The sequence below is a fragment of the Zootoca vivipara genome, chromosome 9, assembly GCF_963506605.1.
Source record: "Zootoca vivipara chromosome 9, rZooViv1.1, whole genome shotgun sequence".
Taxonomy (NCBI): domain Eukaryota; kingdom Metazoa; phylum Chordata; class Lepidosauria; order Squamata; family Lacertidae; genus Zootoca; species Zootoca vivipara.
The window spans coordinates 14796353-14821711 of NC_083284.1; the positions used below are offsets into that span (position 1 = coordinate 14796353).

At 45.6% G+C, this 25359-nt stretch overlaps 1 protein-coding gene across 1 annotated transcript in view; it reads right to left on the bottom strand.

The window, feature by feature from the left end:
• MAPK10 (mitogen-activated protein kinase 10) overlaps positions 1 to 23437 on the bottom strand; it is a 218344-nt gene extending 194907 nt beyond the window's left edge. The window contains exon 1 of the mRNA XM_060278429.1: positions 23383 to 23437. The gene's annotated coding sequence lies outside the window, so the exon portion shown is untranslated. The remainder of the gene's footprint in view (positions 1 to 23382) is intronic.
• Positions 23438 to 25359: the final 1922 nt, after the last annotated feature.

A 25359-nucleotide genomic window follows, 5' to 3' on the forward strand; every position in this document is an offset into this window, starting at 1 on the left:
CACGACATGCAAACCAGGCTCTTGTCAGTTTGCTTATATCCATAAGAGAGGAAAGCAGGCAAAGAAGACTTCAGAGTTTGTTCCTGCTTAATGATCCCCATCAGGATAAAACCATCTACCACTAATTGTCCAGCGAGAAGGATACCATGAAAGACCGTATAGCAAGTCAGGCCTTATAGCAATTGGTCTATCTAGCTCACTATGGACTGACAGCTGTACTTCATAATTTCTCGTGGTTGTGTCCTCCAGACCTATCTGGAGATGCCAGAGATTGAACCTGGGACCTTTTGCATGCAAGGTATAGGATGAATTTCAGAGCGAAGGACCCAGATTCAACTGAAACATGCCCTTTCCACCTGTCACAGAACCAACTGCCCAGCTGCCCTTTGAGAGGGACCCTGATGACTTTATATATGTTGACATACGGTAGTTCTTTGTGTTTTAAAATAATGTATTTTGCTGTTACTTGGAAGGATTTGTATCCTGAAAAGTGGGGGTAGATGTAATGGCAATAAAGAAATAACCGTTAGTATACTGTGGCCCTCCAGATGTTTTGGCCTACAACTCCCATGATCCCTAGCTAACAGGACCAGTGGTTGGGGAAGATGGGAATTGTAGTCCAAAACATCTGGAGGACCAAAGTTTGGGGATGCCTGGTCTTATCTCTTCCGCTATGTGTACTGTTACACTGTGCTTTTGTCCTGTCTGTTCTCTCGGAGCTGGAGAGAAAGGAGGCAATGATTCCTTTGCCTGTGTGTAAATAAATACGTAGATTAGCTCTACCATGTCTCATTCTTCTTGCTGTGTTATGCCAGAAGATTAGTGTGCATATACCAGTTGGTATATGTCGCTGAAGCGCACTGGAGAAGACGGGGAATGCCTTTTCCAGAGCTGCGCATACCTGAGGGCGCTCGGAGGTCGGTGGGTTCAGGGGCACGCAAGGGCATTTTTCCAACAATAACATGGGCATATTTCCATAAGGCTAGACGTGTCCGTGAAGCTAGGCAGTCAGAGCACCTAAGACCATGCAATTGTCACCCTCTGCTTCTGACCAGAGGACCCAGTCCAAAGAACTTTGCATTCAGAAACGAGCTGTGCATTCACAGCTGTGCGTGAGGATCTGCATACAAAAAACAGGGATCCGCTTCCCGAAACTTTGATTGGCAGAGCCAGCTTCCTGACCATGGCTGCGGAGGAGGAGAGGAATCTGGAGTCAATCCCGCCCCCACCAGTAAGTGATGGGAGCTGTCACAGTTGATGGTGTTGAGCATATGCTGCAGACTGCTTACTCAGAAGTCGATTTGCACATCAATGCAAACTTCTGTACATGAGTTGCTCGCTCTGGGTTGAAGTGCATCATTTTGCAAGCGCCGCTGAAGAAAAAACAATTTGTGCCAGCAGAGCAGCTTTAGGACCCCAGTGTGCATTTGGTATTTTCTTGCCAGATGCAAAGTACGGGGAAATCTGCGAAATGCAGGCCAGGTTTGCTAAATTAGGCACAATTCATTGCATGTAAATTGTTATTCTAATTAGCATCTTCTCTGGATTTATGGGTTATTGTCCCTCGCGCACTGCAGCTGCATAGGCTCTCTGCCACATTCTCATGCCACGAATGGTATCTAGAATACACTTCTCTCCATGTGACTCGGTAAAAAGTATAATCAAATTCATTTTGGAGACAACAGTAAATCAGGCATTCATAATGCCGTAAAAAAAAATATCTGGGCATCCACTGATGACTAAAATCTCACCCCAAAATTAATGCACACGTTTTAAATAGCATTATAATTTGCAATTAAGCCATGTTGATCTGTTTTCAGGAACAGCTCTGAAAGGAATTTGTACTTAAGAGCTAAGGCACGTCTTAATGAGAATGTAATTTCCACCCCTTTCCTCTAGCTGGTTTAGCTTCTTACATTTGGGTAAGTAAATACATTTCCACTGATGCCACAATATAGAAGCCATTTACTTACTATTAAGTGTAGTGAATTATGCATGCATGCCCTGCTGTTTGTTGTTGTCAGGCACCCAGGTAGGGTGGAGGCAGAGGAAGGGAGGTCTCAAGTCACAGCTCCCAGGTCTCAAGATCCACCACCTTACCTTTTGTGTTACCAATACTCTGTTTTCATTTCCAGCCTGGCAGACTGAGCTCTCTGCTTTGTGGTTGCTATCTAGTCCTCCCTGTCTGAGCATTCAGTCAGCTTACCCCAAGGGTAGAGGTGTTTGATGGCCTAGGGTAGCGAGGGGAGAAAATTCTGGGAATGTACGGTAATTCTTCTTTTTCTTGTGGCAGAGGGGAAGTTCTAGGAATACACACACACACACATACACACACACACACACACACACACACACACCTATTTTTCCAATGGGAAAAAATGGGCATTTAAAGAGTACATTTCACAATACTGAGCTAGATGGACCAACAGCCTGTTTCACAGGCCCCTATTTTCCAGGGACAGTTCCCAGATTTACAGAAGCCGTCCCAATTCCTAATTTGATCCTGGAATGTCCTGCTTTTCTTTAAGGCGTCCCTATTTTCATCAGAGAAATGTTGGAGGGTATGGTAGGGTGTCCCTATTTTCACTGGAGAAACATTGGATGGTATGGAGTTATGTGACCCCTGATCTCATGGAGATAAGTAACTATGCAACCTTTAGTAGACATCTGAAGACACCCCTGAATAGGGTAGTTTTTTTAATGTTTATTGTTTTACTATGCTTATACATACAGTGGTACCTCTGGATCTGAACGGGATCCGTTCCAGAGCCCTGTTCGCATCCAGAGCAGTATGGAACCTGAAGCGTCGAATCTGTGCATGCTCACCGCGTCATTCAGCACTTCTGCGCATGCGCATGACATCATTCGGTGTGTCTGCACATGCACGAATCACTGAACCCAGAAGTAACCCGTTCCGGCACTTCCGGATTCAGTGAGTTCGTAACCTGTGATGTACGCAACCCACAGCGAACGTAACTAGAGATATGACTGTATATATATTTGCTGGAAGCCACCCAGAGTGGCTGGTGTAACCCAGTCAGATGGGTGATGTATTATTATTATTATTATTATTATTATTATTATTATTATTATTGAATAGGACGTCTCTATTTCCATCAGAGAAATATTGGAGGGTATGGTCTTAGTATATCAACAACCTCAGATATGCAAATGACAAACTTGATGGCAGAAAGTGAGGAGGAATTAAAGAACCTTTTAATGAGCGTGAAAGAGGAGAGCGCAAAATATGGTCTGAAGCTCAACATCAAAAAAACTAAGATCGTGGCCACTGGTCCCATCACCTCCTGGCAAATAGAAGGGGAAGAAATGGAGGCAGTGATAGATTTTACTTTCCTGGGCTCCTTGATCACTGCAGATGGTGACAGCAGTCACAAAATTAAAAGACGCCTGCTTCTTGGGAGAAAAGCAATGACAAACCTAGACAACATCTTAAAAAGCAGAGGCATCACCTTGCCGACAAAGGTCCGTATAGTTAAAGCTATGGTTTTCCCAGTAGTGATGTATGGAAGTGAGAACTGGACCAAAAAGAAGGCTGATCGCCGAAGAATTGATGCTTTTGAATTATGGTACTGGATGAGACTCTTGAGAGTCCCATGGACTGCAAGAAGATCAAACCTATCCATTCTGAAGGAAATTAGCCCCGAGTGCTCACTGGAAGGACAGATCCTGAAGCTGAGGCTCCAATACTTTGGCCACCTCATGAGAAGACTCCCTGGAAAAGACCCCGATGTTGGGAAAGATTGAGGGCACTAGGAGAAGGGGACGACAGAGGACGAGATGGCTGGACAGTGTTCTTGAAGCTACAAACATGAGTTTGACCAAACTGCAGGAGGCAGTGGAAGACAGGAGTGCCTGGCGTGCTATGGTCCATGGGGTCACGAAGAGTCGGACATGACTAAACGACTAAGCAACAACATGGTCTTAGAATAAGGCAGCTTCTAGATTCCTGTTCTGTCGATTTATGGTCAAGGCCATAAAACTTTCTGATTTCACGCCATCATCATTCAAGTTTCCCCGACGAAGAAACCAACATTCCATGTGTCAATGGCCCTCTGCAACATGTTCTCCCCTCCGTGTTATCCTGCACAGCTCTTCCAAGCGAGCACATACACAAAACCTAAAAGTAGCTTTCCATGAAAGGTTTTAATGACCAAGACTCCTGAAGGTCACAACACAAATTAATCCCCTCCTCCACGGATTGCAGGTATGAAAAAGAAGCACACTCAAGTTAACATGGTGCCTGTCATTCAGGGCCGAGACAGAGCTATTGCAAATCTAGCTGCTCCTAGAGTCTTGGTCTAGGACCGAAGTTAGCTGTCCCACTGCTAAGCACCGCTTCTGATGATGGAAGTTTCAGGACAGATCAAAGAACTTCTTCAAGCAGCACATCGTTAAATTATTGAACTTGCTCCCCCAGAAGGCAGTGGATGGACATTAACTTGGATGGCTTTGAAAGAGGATTGCACAAATTCATGGAAGACAAGGCTACTAGGCAGAAGGGCTATGTTCTGCCTCCACTCTTGGAGGCCTTATGGCTCCAAATACCAGTTTCTAGGAATCACAGGTGCGGAGAGAGCTATTGCACTTGAGTCTTGCTTCCAGGCTTCCCACCAGCATCTAGTCTTCCACTGTGAGAACAGGATGAAGAACTCAATGGGCCATTGGCCTGATCCAGCTGTCTCCTCTTACATTCTTATGTTTAGCAGCCAAAACAGGAGGACAGAGAGTTGCAAACTATACACTGATAGATGCCAAGTTACAAATAACTGCTGTCAATTAAAGAGAAATACAATGCGCCTGGTGAAATGTACAGTGGGGAGACCTGAGGTATCTCCGATTGGTAGACCACGAGACTCTTAATCTCAGGGTCATGGGTTCGAGACCCACATTGGGCAAAAGATTCCTGCATTGTAGGGTGTTGGACTAGATGGCCCTTGTGGTCCCTTCCAGCTCTACGATTCTAGGATTGAAGTCTTGGGTGAAGACTGTGGTCCTGTGGCCTATGTGACTGCTTAGTCTTGCTGTCTAGATGAAAACTGTGGACAGGCAGCTTTGTCATTAAACTGGACTTGAAGCAAGCAGCCCTTCAACTAGAAAGAACCTTCCAACAGAGAAATGGTCTCCGATAGTCATTCCAAGATAGTACTGCCCTCTGTAAAGGAGACACAGACCCAACCTAGTGTGCACTTAAGGTTCTTAATTTTTTATTAGAGTTCTTGGAAACTGAACTTACAACTCTTGTGTGGTCAGGTCATTTTATTTTTTTATTTTTAGCTCTCGTACCATCATAGGTTCTCCAGGGACAAAAAAAGCAAGAGAAGAAAACAAGCATTTTGCATGCAAATAGCTGTTTTGCCCAATCTAAGCAGGCTGTTACATATGCAGATAATTCCCTGATCTGCAGGGATAAATGCCAGGCTGGAGAGGAAAACGAAGGATTAGCAAATGAATTATTTACATGTCATGCTCGGGAGTTTTAAATGTAAAGTACAAACATGGTTGCAAAATCTGGACACCTCTACGTATCGGTTAGCAAAACGGGGATACATTTTGAAGTCCTGGCAACACATTTCGTTCTTTTAGATTACTTAACCTATAATATCATACCCTCCAACATTCCTCAGATGAAAATAGAGAAACAGCACCACTACACCAATAGGACTCAGTACAAGCCCTCTACCATCCTGAGAAAACTCCTAAATCCCAACTTCATTTTATTTTATTCTTTGGTAGATCTACAAAAAGCAAAACATACACACCAATAAATAAATTTTAGAAAGGGGCTAGATTAGACACAGATGCACAAAGCATTTAAAAACACACACCAAAACTCCTTGCCCTCCACTCCTCCTTTTCCGCCGCCAAGGGTGGCTCTGCCCTCTGCCTGCCACTCAGAGCCAGAGTGTCACAGCGCTAGTCCTTGTGGGATGTAATCCACTGAGAGCAGTCAAATACAACATTCCTTGTTTTCCTAGAGGGGACATGCAAGGGAATGTTTAGTCCAGCCAGTCGAAACTTCCTGTTCCTCCTGGCCTGGAGCGTTCTTCCTTGCATGTGACTAGTGGGTGGGCGTGACCTTTCCAGACCTGGTAAAAGGACAAGGCATACTGCCACTCTCTCCTCTCTTTTCCATCTTCCTTTCGTCCTGTGAACTGCTGGACTGCTAGCCTGCAGGCACTAGGTAAATCTCCCTTATGGGGTAAACCAGTTTGTAGATGTTTGTAACTTTAAGCCTAAAGCCTGCCTTCAGGGATTGCACTGTGCTCTGCCTGATCGTGAGTAAACTTTCTTTTTGTTGCTTATGAATTTAAGACTGTGGTGCCTTTATTCTTTTAGGAGGGATTTAAAAGGGGATCTTACCAGGAACATACAATTCATTCTGAGGGAGATTGAATTGCATAATAGTAAGAGGTTCTAACGAGCCTGCAACCAGATTTCTGCTGTGCGTGAGAAGGGGAATGTAAACTCTGCTATGTAAAGGAACTTGCTAGTGCAAGTTAGGAAGGATATTAATAAACAATATATCCTCTCCTGCCACCCTGAATATTCCCACAGTCCTCAGCTGTGGCAGCCTTTCCTCCTCCTCGCCTAATCTGCAGCAGCCACTATGAGCTCCCCAAGCGAGGAAGCACAGTGGCCATCGATAGGCAACATGATGGTCCCTCGCCGCCGCCATCACCACTACAGCTTGGGACAAGCGCTGGCCCATCTTTCTCCTCAAGCTTGCCATCAGCCATGCTGGCGAGGGAAGTAGAGACATTCTGGGATCAAATCAGAAGCTGGGGTGGCTTTCACAATTCTGGGACTGCCCCTGGAAAATCGGGACACTTGGAGGGGAGGGTTTAATTATGTCTTAGCAGTTAGGAGAACTGTGAAATTTTAACAGATAGTTAGAATTGGGGAACTCTCAAGGAAACAATGTCAACTACCTGGCAAGTGATTGCACAAAGGTAACATTTGGTGGGAAGGGGGGGGGGGTGCTCTGACATATTACTAGGCCCGACCAATCCAAAGGCTGCATACTGCCAATTGCATGGACTGATGTTCTGTAACTCTGTTCCCAAGCGCACCTCATGAGGTTCTTGGGACAAGCCCTCCAGTTAGGAAACAACTCAAGGTTTGCATTACATAAGAAAATGTGTGGAATCCCTGTAGCTTGCTGGATGGAACAATCAACCCTCCTCCTCATGAACGCTTTTCTGGGGGTTCTCTCAGCCACCGCAGCTGAGAAAATGCAGGGAAGCCCCACTGCACAAGGGTCCCTATTTCAGTGTTTCTCAACCAGTGTGCCTCCAGATGTTTTGGGACTACAACTCCCATCATTCCTGACCACTGGTCTTGCTAGCTAGGGATGATGGGAGTTGTAGTCCCAAAACATCTGGAGGCACACTGGTTGAGAAACACTGCCCTATTTCCCAGGGACAGTCCCGGTTTTACCTGGTTTCTGATTGATCCTGGAATGTCCCACTTTTCATTAGGCTGCCCCAATTTTCATGAGAGAAATACTGGTATGGTAGGTCATCTCTGTTTTCATTGGAGAAATGTTGGTGGTTGTGGAGTTATCCAACCCCTGAGCCATCTGAAGGCAGCCCTATATTTGGAAGTTTTCTTAATGTTTAATGCTTTCTTGTGTTTATATATATATTGGAAGCTGCCCAGAGAAGCTGGGGCAACCCAGTCAGATGGATGGGGTATAAATAGTCAAATTATTATTATGGAATAGGACGTCCCTATTTTCATTGGAGAAATGTTGGAGGGTATGCAATCGGAAGTCCTTGCACATTATTATTATTATTATTATTATTATTATTATTATTATTATTATTCTGCCCATCTGACTGGGTTACCCCCCACCACTCTGGGCAGCTTATACTTTTGTTAAATAAAACAAACACAGAAACCCTAAAAGCTGCCATGTACTGAATCAGACCATTGGCCTATCAAGCTCAGAGGCCTTCCAGGGTTTCAGACAGGAGATTACTAGAAGATGCCAAGAATTGAACCTGGGACATGATGTTCTGTTGTAGAAGCTTAAAGACCACAAGATCTCTTGCAATACAACTTGTGTGGGTTAGAGGCTAGTCCACCAGATGCAAAAAGTGTTCTCCTGACTTGGTAAACGAAAAGGATACGTGGGTATTGTAAACAGTGGAGCCAAAATTTCCACACAAAGCTCAAATTTGACTACAGAAGATAAATTCAGTGACTATTCATAACAGCAGTAATTGGCAGTAAAACACTCTTCCTGGCTTTGCTCTGGCGATATTAATTTAACACCTGTAGTGAGAGGTACATCTCTGATCTCGATTAAAGCAGGTATTAGTATTTCATTCCCACTACAGGCATTAAATTAACTTAACAAACCTAGGAAGAGTGTGTTATTGCCAATTACTGAGAAATTGTGAATAGAGCTTCAGACAAAAATATTGCCTCTTGGCATTTGGTGGCCTTTTGGCTCCACGGTTGTCTCCAACTAGAGTAGTAGTTACTCAGTGGAATTAACAGGCCTAAGTCATGTCCATTGATTCCAACGGGTGCAGTCTATCATTGGATACAATGCTTAGCCTTTCAAGTGCTACAAAAATCCTTTTTGTTAGTTTTCCTATGCAGCACAACAGATTATGATTTGGGCGATTTTAAAATGAGGCTGCATTAAAAAAAAATTCTTAAATCTAAATTGTATTTTAATCCGCATTTTAAATGATTGGTTTTTTTCTTTCTTTTACGTTTTATTGTAATTCTAATTTTATTGATGTCAGCCGCCCTGAGCCCGGCTCTCACTGGGGAGGGCAGGGTATAAATAAAAAAATGTATTATTATTATTATTATTATTATTATTATTATTAACATAGCTAAACCCTGTCCCAATTTCCAGTTGCCCAGGAACTAGAAAGTAGAAGGAAAACACACCCTGGTCTCTACCACCAGCTAAGGGTACCAGGCCACTAGGAGGAAGAGCATTGTGGCCATATGACCTGCTTTGTGGAGGAGAATCCTCCATTTGAAGGCTTGTGCAGTCCAGTTTCAAAGATAAAGTAACGGCGAGCAGCAGGGGCTTTGAAGTTGCCCATCAACAGTTAACACCTGAACAACATAATTGGCTATACAGCATTCTCCATTAGATGTATGGGATTTCTATTTAATTTATAGTGTTTTTCTCCTAAATCAGCACCTATTCATATAAATTAGTAGTTGAAACTTTTATGCAAATACGCATCCTCTTGTTGTGCAATGAGTAGGTCTCCCCACCAATGGCAAAGGCTAGGCTGGCCCCATCCATCAATCAGAGACAAAATAGCTGCAGGCCCATCCACCCTCTCCTGCCAGAAATAACACTGAGTCAGTTCCTCTTGCCAGTTGGGACTGCAAAACCAAAGAGCAACATGCTGCGGGCCCATCCATTTGCCAGAAGACTAAGGTCTGCTGGGTTATGCAAGAGCGCATGGAATTGGGACCTTTTATATATTGCTTTGTATTGTTACCTGCTTCTTTGAGATTCATTTGATCAAAAGGCAGGGAATAAGCCTTCAAATTAAAGAAATAAGCAAGCTATCCCAATTCCACACAGAAACAGGGTGAGCAGAAGAGTCTTTGGAAGTGATTGACTCAGCTGCGCTCCTTCTACACCTGAACCCCACAACTTGCGGAGAGGCCATGTGCCGAGTCCTTCACAACCCTATTTTTGTAAACTTGCACTGGGTTTTCAGTATCAAGCAGAAAGCAAAAACAGGGGTCTCACCAAGCCCTAGTGACTTGGCATTGCGAGAAAGAATAAATGCATCACACACAAAAAAAAGAAGGCACCAATTTGCAGAATATTTGCATGTGCTGATTTGCATATTAATACCCCCTCCCTTCCTTCTCTACTTATGCTTCTAATCTTTAAACTGGAATTACTGCTAGGCAACCCTTCAAAATGAAGGACTCTTCACATGACCACCCAGTTTACTTGTAGTAAACCATGTCTGATCTGGACACTGCTGCCTCTACAACAGGGGTCTCCATACTTACTGCACTTCGGGCCGGTGCCTAAAGCACCAATCGCATGGAGGGCCGGAGGGCGGGGGAGTGTGCGCCCCATATGCGTGTGCACACGCTATTTCTGACGCACTTCCGGGTCGCAGGAGCACTGAAAATAGCTTGTGCACATGCGCACGAGCCTCCTCTGACCCGAAAGTGCACCAGGAATGATGCTTGCGCATGTAGGCAAGCTATTTCCGGTCCTCTTTCGACCTGGAAGTGGGCAGCTGCGCCGGTAAGAGCGGGCAGCAGCAGCCAGCAGGCAGCGGGGCTAAATGATATAAATGAGGCCTTTGGGCCGTAGTTTGGGGACCCTGCTCTACAACTATGTGAAGTCCTTTAAAAAGAAAAAAAGAAACTACTGTAGTTCTGCCAGATGACTCAGAAGTAGGCTCAGAGAAGTCAGTCTGCCAACAGCATCTGAGTCTTCTTGACTACCGGTATGTTCTCTATAGTCATCACAGCCATCATAAATGTACCCTGCACAGCTAAAAAGTTGCAAATCAAGAGTTCCAAGCCATCATCTTGCAGAGATGCATGCCAAGAATTGTTTTTTAAAAAATTGGTATTTTTCAGCACATCTTGTTCAGGAGCTTCTCCAGCTATTTATATAATGAGAAATTTTCTCCTCCCCTGTGACCTACACATGCATACATTGCCATTACTATTGAGCGCTCAATAGCTGTCAAACACATGGGACCTCTGCTTGATCCCTTGCAACCTTGCAGATTATTTTGAATATTGAAACTGTGGCAATCTTTGTGTATTTATTTATGCAAATATATTTTAAAAATAAACATGGATGTCACCTTAACACATTGACGGCAAATAGAGAATACTTTGGAATGCCCAAAGTATCATAAAACACACATCAAATTGGGATAGGAAATTTAGGGATAGCAAAATAGAAGCGACAACAACTGCATTAAAGCAATTGACATGCATGTTGTTGTTGTTGTTTTTTGCTAAGTAAATAGCAACCATGGGGTTTAACTCTCCCTACTGCTATCCTGAGAAAAGTTACCTCTCCCAACTGCTTTTTGCATTTCAAGGGAAGCCTTCAAAGGGAAGCAACTATTGGATTTAAGTAGGTGGTTTTGGTGAAGAAAATTGTTGTTTACATAAATAAGAAATTCTAATTGCACTCACATAATTGATGCCATATCTAGCTTGGCCCTTACAGAGCACTTTAGAATGCTCAAAGTATTTCACATTCATGATCTCAGTAATATCTCCAATCAGCATCATTATCTCCGTATTGGAAGTATAAAGCTGAAGCCAGAAGATCTTAGCTTGCCAGATGAGGTCTACTTAAAGAAGGAGGATTTGAACCAACAAATTATTGGTTTACGACTCAGTCTTTCCTGCTGCCAGTACTCTGCTGATGATGATAACCTACCAGTAATTTAGCTGAAGGGTGCATTTTAGATTTCTGTGCACCTACTGCAAACCTAAGGGACGCGGATGGCGCTGTGGTCTAAACCACTGAGCCTAGGGCTTGCCAATCAGAAGGTTGGCGGTTCGAATCCCCACGACGGGGTGAGCTCCCGTTGTTTGGTCCCAGCTCCTGCCCACCTAGCAGTTCAAAAGCACATCAAAGTGCAAGTAGATAAATAGGTACCACTCCGGCAGGAAGGTAAACAGCTGCTCTGGTTCACCAGAAGCAGCTTAGTCATGCATTACCCAGAAACTGTCTGCGGACAAACGCTGGCTCCCTTGGCCTATAGAGTGAGATGAGCGCCGCAACCCCAGAGTTGTCCGTGACTGGACCTAATGGTCAGGGGTACCTTTACCTTTACTGCATGTCTTACAACTTTGCCCCTCCACACGTAACATGTATTTAACTCCTACAATCTTTTTACTTATTCTTCACAAAAACCACTCAGATCACATCTGTCTTGAGGTGAGTATCGTTTGCACTTTCAGGTGTTGCCTACCAAATATTGGAGGCCACCAAGATTCAGCTAGCAAATGAGCAGGATCACAACACCGTGGAAGGGACAGCCATAAACCAACAAACTCAAGTAAACCTCGGTTTTAGAAACAAAAGACAAGCCTGCTGGATCAGGCCAATGGCCCATCTAGTCCAGCATCCTGTTCTCACAGTGGCTCACCAGATGTCTGCAGGAATCCCGCAAGCAGGTTCCAAGCACAATAGGACTTTGATCTACTCCTCAGTGGTTGCAAGCAACTGGTGTTCAGAAGCATTACTGCCTCTGGCTGTGGAGGCAGAGCACAGGCATCATGGCTAGAAGCCATTTATAAGCTTTACAGTGGTACCTCTAGTTACGAACTTAATTCATTCTGGAGGTCCGTTCTTAACCTGAAATTGTTCTTAACTGGTGGCATGCTTTCACTAATGGGGCCTCTTGCTGCCACTGCGCCGTCAGCACACGATTTCTGTTCTCATCCTGGGGCAAAGTTCTCAACTCGAGGCAACTCTTCCAGGTTAGCGGAGTTTGTAACCTGAAGCATTTGTTACCCGAAGAGTTTGTAACTCAAGGTACCACTGTATATGTCCACTTCTCTGATCCAAGTTAGTGGCCACCATTGGCTTCTGTGGGAACGAGTTTTATTGTATAACTAACGAGGGTGGTGCTGTGGGTTAAACTACAGAGCCTAGGGCTTGCCGATCAGAAGGTCGCCGGTTCGAATCCCCGTGACGGGGTGAGCTCCTGTTGCTCGGTCCCCTGCTCCTGCCCACCTAGCAGTTCGAAAGCACGTCAAAGTGCAGGTAGATAAATAGGTACCGCTACAGCGGGAAGGTAAACGGCATTTCCGTGCGCTGCTCTGGTTCACCAGAAGCAGCTTAGTCATGCGGGCCACGTGACCTGGAAGCTGTACGCCGGCTCCTTTGGCCAATAAAGCGAGATGAGCGCCGCAACCCCAGAGTCATCCATGACTGGACCTAATGGTCAGGGGTTCCTTTACCTTTACCCTTTAACCCTTCATTAAGAAGTATTTCCTTTTATCTGTCCTAAATCTTCCAACATTTAGTTCCATTGGACACCCGTGAGTTCTAGGCTTGTGAAAGAAGGAGAAAAACGTTCCTCTAGCTGTTCTCTCCATGCTCTACCTAATTTTATACACTTCTATCATGTCACCTCTTATTTGCCTTTTCTCTAAACTAAAATATTGAGAAGAAGCTGTGCTATTTTTCTAGAAGAGGAGCTGCCAGAACTCACCATAGACACCTCCCCTGTTCTCTTAGAATGGCTATTGTGCCCACCTGAGAGGTACCAGAACTGAGTTCTGGTCAGTTCCCCCTTAAAAAAAGCCCCAAGGGACCATAGGCTCAGTGAAAGCAGAAGGTCATATACTCAATCCCTGGTATCTTTTAAAAAAGGCTCAGTTAGCAGGTGGTGGGAAATACCTCTCTGAAGACCCTGGAGAGCTCCTGCCAGCAAAAGGAGAAAATGCTTAGCTAAATGGACAAAGAAACTGATCCAGTAAAAGACAGCTTATGTCCCTAGAATGATATGAATCAGGGAGGGGAGGCAAGACAAAGCAGGTTACACAAACACAACAGATTCAACTCAAAAACAACCACTGTGATATTTGATATTCGGGATTGGTGGCGGTGACTTAAATCTGGAAAACGATGTCCTTTCTGCAAGAACGATGGAGGAAATGTCCTCTCCAAAATAATTATGAAACTATGTTTAAACAAAAAAAACTCTAACGCAACTAGCACAGTTTCTTTTCATCCTGATCTGCCTTCCTTTATACCACCTCACATCCTCTGTATGAGTACTTCAAAGTAAAACAAGAACATGGTTTATCTAGTCCAGTTTTGTCTGTCTAGCAATAGTCAACCACCTGCTTCTGCAAACCTCAAAGCACACTAAGACAGCCTGCCATTCTTCATAGTTTGTATCCAGAAGTTGTTCCAAATTCTCCTACTGCTGGATACTGAGGGCTCATTTAAGCTATCATGTCCGATCCTCCATTAGTATGTCTGATATCATATACCCTAACAGCAAACCCATTCTCCAAGTGCCTGTGTTTATATAGCCAAAATGGTGCCATCCATGCAGAAGAGGGGAGATATTATCAGGCCTCAAGAAACCCAAAATTCCAGAAGTTTTTTTTAAAAAAAAAAAGTTTCCAAAAAGACCATTAAAGAATGGGGGACGAAAACAATTCAAGATAGACCATGCATGCTCAGTGGGCATGCAATATTGGCTGACTGTTGTGGGGGGAGAAGAGGAAATTGGAGGAGAGGAAATGGAATGGCATATATAACAATATCCTAGAAGGGAGCACGGCTGGATGGCTGGCACACTGAGCAGTAGCACTCGACACTGATACACTGTGTTGCTGATATTCCCTGTTCTTTAATAAAAAAAGCCATCTTAGCTAGAGACCATCATGACACCTATGGTTTGTGCCAACTGTGGTTTGGCATTCCCTACGTGAACATCATATAAATTCTCCCTCCACTGCCTTCATACCCTCTCAACTCTTCCTCTGACATAACAATAGACCGGTTATATCAGAAGCAGGAAACTATGGTCCACACTTGTCCTCCAAACCATGAATTCTGGTTGGAAGGCAAGAGCAAACCATCCTTTGCCAGTTCTGGTATAATGTCAAACTGTGGTTTGCCATGAAAGGAAGTTAAATGGAATACACAAGGGGAGGGTGCAGAAGCCCGAGGTTCATTCACATAACGAAAAAACCATGCATGCTTGTGAAGCAATATTCTCCTTTTGTTCTGGCATGAAGATACTGCCAATCAGTTCCACATTTCTGTAATTATGAGCTCTGCAATTATGAGACAGCGAAAAGAGAAGCACCTTTCCGTGGTATTTTTGCACTTCTGCATTGTCTGCCCTCTGTTGTCTCTTTTTTGGTATCTAAAATAGGAAGTCCCAGTTCTTTCGCCTTTCCTTGTCGAGAAGGTTCTGCAGCCCCTTATCATTTCAGTCTTATAATGAAATTACAGGAAAGGTCCTAGATGACAAGCTGAAAATAACATAGTGGTCATATTGGAGGCATTTTTAAAAGGTGCCTTTGAAAGGACAGTACCAATAGAATCCTCCTAGTGGGTAGCATTAGTTTCACTGGAGCACATCACATCTTTTGAGACTCCTTCATCACTCTAGAAGGGGTTCAAAGGCATCACTCCTATAGCTGTGTTCAGAAATGATACAACCCAGCCGGTGATCATATCACAAAGTTGTCCCTAAATCACAAAGAAAAGATCCACAATACATATCTATTAAAATTACTTTTAATTCGCCTAGCTAAATAAAGACGTGCCACTTACAAAGCAGATAATTGTGTAAGAGAGCACAGATTAACAGAATGCTTGCCATTAATGCAATGCTACCTACCGCAGGACAGTACATTACAGATCCTTAAAGTGCAGCGAGTCCATTAAAATACAGTCTATATTTTTGGTAGCTGTCACAGGCATTTGCTTATCTTGGTAGTTGCTCTTAGCAAAATGTGGCACAGACGTGAAACTTTATTATATACTATTCACCACTTGGTTCACCATTTTATGTATCTGTTGACTGAAAAGCGCAGTGTTGAGAACGGATAAATAAAATACCATTGTTCTCCTTGATGAGATCCACTACTGCAGGAGAAGGGAACCTGCAGCCCTCTAGATGAGAAGGCACATTGGGGAATCAACTGTTGGATGTCTGTGCAACTTGCAGTAGAATGGAATAGATTTCCCCATTTCCCATTGTCTAGCAATGACAACAACTAAAAAGCTCTTTCCCTACTACATTAGATTGCTGAAAAAGAATGCCTTGGTTCTGGTACAAAAATTCCTAGACTCAGAGACATCATGTCCCTAAATTCCTATCACCTGTCTGCCCACCTGAACCGCTGTTCTACACCTGGGCTTCCTTCCTTCCTTCATTCATTCATTCATTCATTCATTTGAGAGCATTTCTATACCACTTAATATTAAAATTGTATACTGAAGTGGTATACAAATGAATGGGCATAAAGGCAGTAAAAGAATATAATAAAAACAGAAATTTGGTGATAACAGGGTACAATGTTCTGGGTCAGAGAAAGCCTGGGCAGAAAGATATGTCTTTCTTCACAAGATGCCTGAATCAACTGATGAATGATGCTTCAAAGGGAAGGGCATTTCCGGAGTGCAGAGGTGATAAACACCCACTTTTTTGGGGGGGGGGGTCACCACTCTGCAATATTATGAAGTTACATGGCATGAGTTACATTTCCCCAGATCATCTAAATCAGGGTTTCCCCAACTTGGGTCTCCAGCTGTTTTTGGACTACAAATCCCATCACCCCTGGCTAGCAGGGACAGCGGTCAGGGAAGATGGGATTTGTAGTCCATAAACAGTTGGAGACCCAGGTTGGGGAAACCCTGAATGATCTCACAGGTCCAGGGGTTGGTGGTCCATGGGTAACCTGTCTCTAAGTTGCTATGGTGTTGATAGGTTAGTAATGAGACATTGAGCCAAGTCTGGTAGCTAATCGGCAGCCAGTACAGTTCCCTCAGCACAGGTGAAACCTGTGTGTCGCCAGGTGCTGCCCTCAACTACCTGGTAGCAGTATTATGTTAGTAGGTTTCAGGGTTCTATGGGTTTTAAGTAGATTCCGTAAGTCTGGATATATTCCCATTTCTGCCCCAGATACTTCTGGCCTCCCAGTTCCCATCAGCCCCAGCTAGCATGGCCAACGGTCAGGAATACAGACCATAGGTTTCCCCAACCCTACATTTACAGAATTATTTTATATTTCCATGGCACCATCAGTATGTGTGGCAGTGATACAGACCCTTGCCTTTCAGGTACTTAAAAACTAAAATCCAATATGGCGGTGGCAGCAGAGGAAGGAGAGAGATACGGAGCAAGAGTTCACAGTGGAAGAATTTGTGTTCAGAAGTTTCAGTGAAGGATCAGGACTAAGGGGTTAAAGCAGGCATCCTCAAACTGCGGCCCTCCAGATGTTTTCGCCTACAATTCCCATGATCCCTAGCTAACAGGACCAGTGTTCGGGGAAGATGGGAATTGTAGTCCAAAACATCTGGAGGGCCGAAGTTTGGTTGGTTAAAAAGCCTTCACAGAGAAAAAAAATGGGTTTTATTAAGGGATTTGAAGTGAGGTGGTATACTCCACACCAGGGGTAGCTAACCTCTGCCCCTCCCAAAGACAGGTGGTTCTGCTCATCTCAGCAGATTGTTATGCCAAGCCTTAAAAGGCACCTGGGCCCGTTACAAGCTTCACTCATGCAAATAATTAGAGTATAGCTACAATTGAGCAGATTGAACAAAGATGTGCTCTCCCAAGCCCACATTCCCAGCATGTTTGCACCCTCTCTCAGAGACTGGCTTGGACATATCCACAGAATGGGAGATGGCAGGATCCCCAAGGGGATCTACGGGGCATCAGGCCCATTTGGCAGACCAACTCTGCTTTACAAAGATGGCTACAAATGCCATGGTGCATCTGCAGCAGCACAACCAGACGTCTTCATCTGCCCCGACTGCAACAAAACATGCCTCTCCTGCATTGGTCTCTATAGCCACAGCAGGCGCTGTAACTCTCTGACGGTTTGAACTCACCCCCCAAAGAGGCACTCCTCCATTGTTTTCTGATACAGATGGATGTGAATGACATAATTGAGCATGTGCACACCTTGGCTTAAGACCCATCTAAATTTACAAGAGCGGAGCAAAAAAAAAATTGGATTCAGCATATTACTAAGATCAGCTCCCCACCTCTGTGCCATTTGTTACCGCTCGCTTTTGGTAGTGTGTGTGTGTTTTGTTTTTGTTTTTTGGAAGAGGCTGCAAAAGCAGCCTTGGATATTCTAGGCTACAGAAGTCTTGCGCTTGAGGGGTTTTGCTTGGCTTTCTTGGCTACTGTTAAGCACTGTTTCCTCATTACGGCGGTTTATATACCTCTCAAAGAATATTTCCTCCCAGAAGCCTCCCTCTCTCTATAGATGGTGCTAAAGTAAGCAAAAAAAGAAGTCTTTGCAGCAAAGGCGGCCTTGTTTTTGATTAGTATGAAACCCTAGCCACTTTGCAAGGCTTTTTAAAGTGAACATGCCTGTAAGAATGCTGAATATAGGAAGAAGAGAGGATCTCGATGGCAATTACTGTTAAGAAGATGCCAAGAGAAGGTTTGTGCTGCTGTTATGTTGCTAAAGCTAAGCAGGCTGGACAGTACCTGGGTGAAAGTCTACCTGGGAACCCATTTGCAAATGCTTCTTATTCTGGCTTATTGAAGGAGCTTAACCTTCATTCTTGCCCATTGCCCCACCCTGCACAGTAACTCAAGAAATTAGAACACACACACAAAGCTATCAAAACATCCAAGCCTTCTATTAATTTTGTAATACTACAAAATTCAGTGTTTTAAATTTTAATTTCTATTTCCATTTCCCCAAGCAGTTAACAAAAGTTTTAGAAATAAAAGAGAATATTTAGATTGATTACACCACATATGTTAGCAAATTTAGAGCAGCTGCAGAGGTGTTTTGTTTTGTTTCCCCCAAAAAATAACCAACACAGGCAAGGCAGGTTGCTAAAACCCTGATTAAGGAACTGTGGTCATCTCAGAAGGGTGGTTATTTGTTCTTCCTACCTGACCGTTGAATAGCAGTGCAATCTTGTGCATGTTTACTCAGACGTAAGTGCCACTGTGTTCAAATGGAGCTTAGTGCTCAATATGTTTAAAAGCTTCAATAAAATTGTTTTGAAAAACGGGGCTTATCCCCTTGTAAGTATATTTCAGATTGCCAGTTTAGGCTACAATTGTATGCACACTTGCCTGAGACTAAGCCACAATGGAATGCAGCAGGGCACGCTTGTACAAATGCACGTGGTTATACTGTACTTCCATTAAACATGGATAGGATGGCTCTGTACATATACTGTATATGCAAATCGGGTCCTCCCTCACAAGAGGGCACGTGTTGCGGTGGGACCTGGCAATCAGGCCTTGTGTTGTGGGTGGGGACATTGGAGTGGCCACAACACCCTATTGGTGGTCCCTCGGGCTTGGGAGCAATTGGGCTAGCAGGATGCCAGTCAAAGCAGATTAAGGGACCTCTACTTAAGCTGATGCGTGTGCCCTGAGCTTCCTCTTTGGGGCTCAGTGCATCGGAACACCCGCCCACCTCTCCCTATATTTAGAGCTTGCTTGCTTGACCTTGCTATGCCGTTGTGTGTCGCCTGTCATTGGGACAGGGGCACGGCAGGAATTTCCCCCACTTGGCGGATTGGCTGGTGCCATTTGGGTTTCGCCTGCCGCGTAGCAAATCGTCACAAGTTGTAAGGTTGCGGACAGGCTCTGGTTCTTGTTGATAGGGGGGGGGCAGGATGCTTAGCCATCCCTATGCATTGGGTATTCCTTTAAGAAGGAATCCACAGACTCATGGTTGGTCTTCCCTATGCAGGGTTGTGCCCTGAGCCTGAGTTCAGGGCTCATCTGGGTGGAGGTGTGGCAGACACCCCTGCTTGCCTCTCTCCCAGGTGTTGACTTATGGTTGGTGCCCAGAGTCAGCGCTGCCTGCAGGGCTGCAGGGAGCTAGTCGAACCAGAGCCTATGCAACCACTCACTTGATTTGTAATCAATAAAGTTGCAGCCTAAATTCTGCCAAAAAAACGAACCAAAAATTTGAGTCCTGTCTGAATTTATTTCTAGGCCTGGTTAAAAGGTCTCCATACGCAAGGAGCTGCCTTCTATAGATCCCAGATATTGGTCCTTTCACGGGGCCTTCTCGGCAGTGGCGCCTTCCCTATGGAACGCTCTCCCATCAGATGTCAAGGAGATAAAGAACTGCATAACTTTTCAAAGACATCTGAAGGCAGCCCAGTATTGGGAAGCTTTTAATGTTTGACGGGTTTTTTTATGTTTTTATATTTGCTGGAAGCTGCCCAGGTGGCAGGGGCAACCCAGCCAGATAGGCGGGGTATAAATAAAAAAATTGTTGTTGTTGTTCCCAAGCATTTTTGGACCACTGCTCCCTTGGTTCCATAAACTCATCCCCAGTGCCCCCTACCCTATAAAAATCATTAATCAGAACAGCAGTTTGCACAACCCACTATAGTAACACAATAAAACTCAGATCAGTAACAATCAGTTGCACCGTTATTTACAAACCAGTTAAAACTATTTGGTTTAATTAAGTCAACAAACTGATGAACTGGAACCAGTGGTACCAGCTTTCCCAAGTCTGGTAGTGATTTACATCTCCAGCATCCCCCCAGTGCCCCCCCCCAGTGGTTGGTCCTGCCCACTTTGGGAAACAATGGCCTAGCTCCAATATTGTCTGATCAAACTGAGAGCAGCTCTCTGGAGCCTCTGCTATTTCCAAGCCATGGGATCCTTTAATCAGTGTTTCCCAAACGTGGACCTCCAGCTGTTTTTGGACTACAACTCCCATCATCCCTAACTAGCAGAAGCAGCAGTCAGGGATGATGGGAATTGTGGTACGAAGAACAGGTGGAGACCCAAGTTTGGGAAACGCTGCCTTCAATGGAAGACTCTCTAGGACCTCATGCCCTCTGCCGCTGAGCAACTGGCCCTTCTACTTAGGCAGGAAGCATTGGTGGTGATATCAGCATCCTAGCAGCTGTGTAAATGACTTTCCAGGATGTTCCTTTAATAATAATATTAATAACAATAATTTAAATCCTAGCCTTTCTTTAACTTGCTTATCCCCACAACTTCACGGGAAGGAATTAGGCTTCAAGATTGACTGGCCCAAAGTCAGGCAGCAAATGGAGATTTGGACAGCAACAATCTCCTTGGCCGAGCCCTGACACACTGCCCACGATTCTACACCAGCCTGTTTCCGCCAGTGCTCTTTGCTCTTCCATTTTTCTCTCTCTTTTCCAAGCAGGAGATTCAACCGATTGATGCCTTCTGAATCCCATTGCACTCCCCAGAATTCTTTGAAGGGGATAAGGATCTTTCAGCAAATAGCAAACAAAAACATGCCCCCCAAACCCCAAATATAAGGCCCTTCAGTCTTCCCGAATGAGAGCTCAGTGTGTCCTCAGATTTCCCCATTCTGTCTCCAAGAATAAGAGTGTGAGTTTGCAGTGTCTTTAGCAAGATTTTTCTTTTCGGTGATTGACCTCTGTGCTAGGAAGCCATTAAATAATGGCTACAGATATGCCAGCAAAACACACACACACTCATCCCTTCTGGGAGCCACTCATAAACAGCCTCTCCCAGCAAGCAGGCACGTAGACACACACACATCTCTCAAACAACAAGAGGACTAGGGGGGGGTTTCTAATAGCATGCAAGCGGCCAATGCCAAACCCCTCTCCCATAAGCCACAACAACAACAAGAATACAGGGCATTTGCAAAACAATGTGTGCTCAGAAGCAGCAAGGCAGAAGTCCATCTGGGAGAGAGAGGGGGAAAGGGGGCAAGTTCCTGATTTAATAGCTCAGATCACACCACTCCTGCCATTTGTCTCTAATAATAATGTGAGGGGGAGGGGGAGCCAGGAAACGAGCCAGTATAATTCAGGCTTGTCAGATGCTCTATTGGCATATCTTACCCTAAGGGGGTAGCCCCTGTAATTCACATCATTGGTTCTCCCTGGCATTCCTTTGTTTTGAATTTTGGACCCAGCAGCCTACATTGGGGATGGGGGGCAGGCGGAGATAGAAATCAAACACCAGGGGAGCTGCCAAATTCAAGCACACATTGTGTATTTTCCCCCCACACTGCCAGTAACCTTCCCTTCCCCCCCCCATGCCCCAAATATCCTTTGCTTGGCTTTTCTATCCTCATGTTGTTCGAACCGAGCCTGTTTGCATGTGGCAGAGCTCAACACACAATCACTGCCTATCTTCCTCCCCTGTCAGCAGCAGGGCACTCTCCTCAACACACCCCCATCTTTACTGGCCTTGCATGAGACCGAGCAGCACCCAGAAGCAGCCAATACAGTCAAAACAGTGAAAATATCAGCCAACACAATATCCATTAACGCCGTTCTATCTCGCCCCCCAGAGTTTCCCTCTGGTCACCTTCATTTGCCTCCCCCTTTAAAAACTGATGGAGAGAGAGAGAGAGACCTGGCTCTGCAAATACAGGTTTGATCTGCCTTTCATAAGACTCCAGGAAAAAGTCACCGGATGAGCGGGTGCAAAAAACTGCATTGAAGAAACTGTGAGGGCTATGCAGCAAAAGGCGCCCATGTAAACAAGCCTATAGTCTGAGGACACGCGCACACACAAAAAAAGCAGAAACACAAAAACAGAACCCCCAGAAAGATGGATCTGCAGGTTTTGGACGTCCAGAAGACATGCAAACTATACACATCTTTTAATAGGGCCCGCATTGCAGAAGGTGGAGGGGGGGGGAAGGTACCCAAAGATTCCATCCTACTGTAATAGCCGGGGCTGTCAGAAGCTATTCCCGTAAAGCTCCATTGATTTCACTGCAGTCTTTGCAAGAATTTGTAGGGTGTCCCTTCACAACACAGAGCCAAGCTACTTTAAATGGTACCGTCTGTAAACACGCACCATCTTTCCCCACTTCGTGTGCATGGGGGGGGGTGTTATGCAAGACAGTAGTGTTTCGCTTAAGAAATGACTTCCCTGGGGGGGGGTCGCTCCTCTCCCTCCCTTGAGGGGGAAAAAAGACGCTTGGAATTTTCCACTCCCACCTTCGTCCCTCAACCATCACCCCACATACGTATCCCATCAACATAGTTTCCAAGAGACATCTACTTCTCATTCCTTTTCACATCCATCTGTGACGGGGTGGCGGCGGTGAGAGCTTTGAGAATCAGGGAGGGGTGCGTTTTTGAAGAATCGTTAAATAAAACCCCACACATAAGCTCTGTGGCACACACACCAGCCCCCATGCAACTGGATCTAAGGTTGGGGCTTGGAGGAATAGAAGCCACCGCAGTTTTGCAGATGGCACGGGGATGGCAATGTTTACATCCCTCGGCTTGCTAAAAAGAAAAAAGAAAACAGCCTCCCCGCCTGCTTTGCACCTTCCCCATCACCTAAACCAGAGCCCTGCAAATACTAACCCAAACAGAAGGCGAAAGATGCTGCTCCAGCGGCGCCGCTCCTGCCTCCTTCCCTCGGTGAGCAGTTTACTTCATGAACCTGCCTCTGCCTCTCTTTCCCTCCCCCTCCCCCTCCCCTCCCCCCACACATACACTTCTCCCCCTCCCCTTTATTATTTTTAAACAGCGAATCAATATTCATCACCCCACCTCCTCACAAAGACAGGTCGGCGTGTTGTTTGTTGTGTATGTGTTTTTTTAAGCCCACCCCAACGCGCAGACCACCACACACACACACACACGCACACCCAGCTTCACACAGCAACCCCAGAAGCCCGGCGCCCATCACTTACCGTTCCGTGCTGCGGACTAGCCTCTTGAACGCAGCAACCTTTTCCCCCTAGCGCCGCGCGACCTTACGTGGTCATTGGAAACCACATTCCCAACGCGGAGGAAAAGATCGGTGGGTAGGTGGGTGGTGGGGTAGCCAAACGAGGAAGGAAGGAGGGTGGGTGGCGATGGTCGGAGGGAGGGAGATCTGGAGAGGATGATGGGCAGGTGGCAGCCAGGCGACCTGGACGAAGGTGGGAGTTGCGTGGGAGGGGGGCGCACGAAACAATCGGGATGCCCGGGATCAAAGCGGCGGAGGCGCACAAAGCGAGGAGAAGCTGGGAGGGACGCGCGGGGAGGAAAGGAGGAGGAAGAAACGAGAGGGACGGCGCCTTGCTGAATCACCCTCTTTTACTGTCTGGAGACCATTGTGCATCGTGATGCTGGCTGTACCATTGTGGAACCTACCAGAGGAGACAGGCGGAGGGCTTGGGGAATGGGGCTGCCATGGCAACGGGAAAGGAGCGCTCGTGACGTCAAAGCGCAGTGAGGTCTCGGGAGGAGGGGTAGGGGGGGCGAGGGGAGGAGAGAGGGAGTTTAATCTGCAGCTCTAGCTATTGTATCTCCTGGTGAAATCAGGAGGGAGAGAGAGAGAAAAGCAGGCAGAGGAGCCTGAAAAAGCAAAGCCAAATAAGCTTCTGTGATGGTTTATCTATCAGCAGCAGCAGCAGCAGCATCTGTAATCTCAAGCTGAGTGTGCACGGAAGAGAAGCAGAGAAGGGGCCTGGCTACGTGCAGCAATGACCTTTCTCGCCTGGCATTGGCGCTCGAGCATCAGGCAGACCCGAGAAACCTGCTAAAGCCTTGAAATGAATCTAAAAGGGATGGAGGCGACCAGGTTGGCTGGCTCACCATCTCTGGGGACCCAACAAGCCTCTTTCTCCCCATTGCATTTTCCAGGCCTTGTCCACTTTCAGGTTTCGGCTCAACAGATTTAAGACGAGGCAGGTAAAGCGCATCAGACTTGCACCAAATGCATTCTGGATATCTGGAGGGAAAGCATTTCAGAGCAACATCTCTCTAAGACAAAAGCAGCACCTGTCCTTTTATGCCTTGCACCCTGGTTGTTTTTATCCCCACGTTCTAAGATGAGCCTCAGCATCCTGGAAAAGGTGCAAAAAGTGCAGCCCATACGTGTCTTGTTTTGTTTTTAAAGAGCAAGCACATCTGTGCAATTCTGTCACCTGAATTTCACAGCCTGCGGATGCAGGATGCACCTGCTGAAATTCCTTTTCCTATACTGCTATTAAAAGTCTGAATGGGGCTGGCAAGTGTTTTAAAATGAACTAGGAGTTAGTGTGACGCAGGTGGCGCTGTGCTCTAAACCACAGAGCCTAGGGCTGATCGGAAGGTCAGTGGTTTGAACCCCCATGACGGGGTGAGCTCCCGTTGTTCGGTCCCTGCTCCTGCCAACCTAGCAGTTCGAAAAGCACATCAAAGTGCAAGTTGATATATAGGGACCGCTCCGGCGGGAAGGTAAACAGCGTTTCCGTGTGCTGCTCTGATTCGCCAGAAGCAGCTTTATCATGCTGGCCACATGACACGGAAGCTGTCTGCGGACAAACGCCGGCTCCCTTGGCCTATAGAGCGAGATGAGCGTGCAACCCCAGAGTCGTCCACAACTGGACCTAACGGTCAGGGGTACCTTTACCTTCCATCTGGACACTGCATAGCTGAGATGGCTGCCAGGTTCTTTGTTTTCAGGAGGAGTCAATGGTTGCCCCATCAAGAGCAGCAGGTGAAAGCAGAACTGAATGATGTTGCAGTGTATCTGCTGCTTCCAAGAGCTCCTCTAGTTTAGGGTTCCAGCCAGTCAATGATGCAACTAGGATACTCCATCCTGGTTTTCCTTTTTCTTTTTTCAACTGAATCGTAACTTTCTGTGGTCATCTTCAGTCCTCATTGGGCTTTTTTTAAAGTGTGTCCAATTTATTTATTTA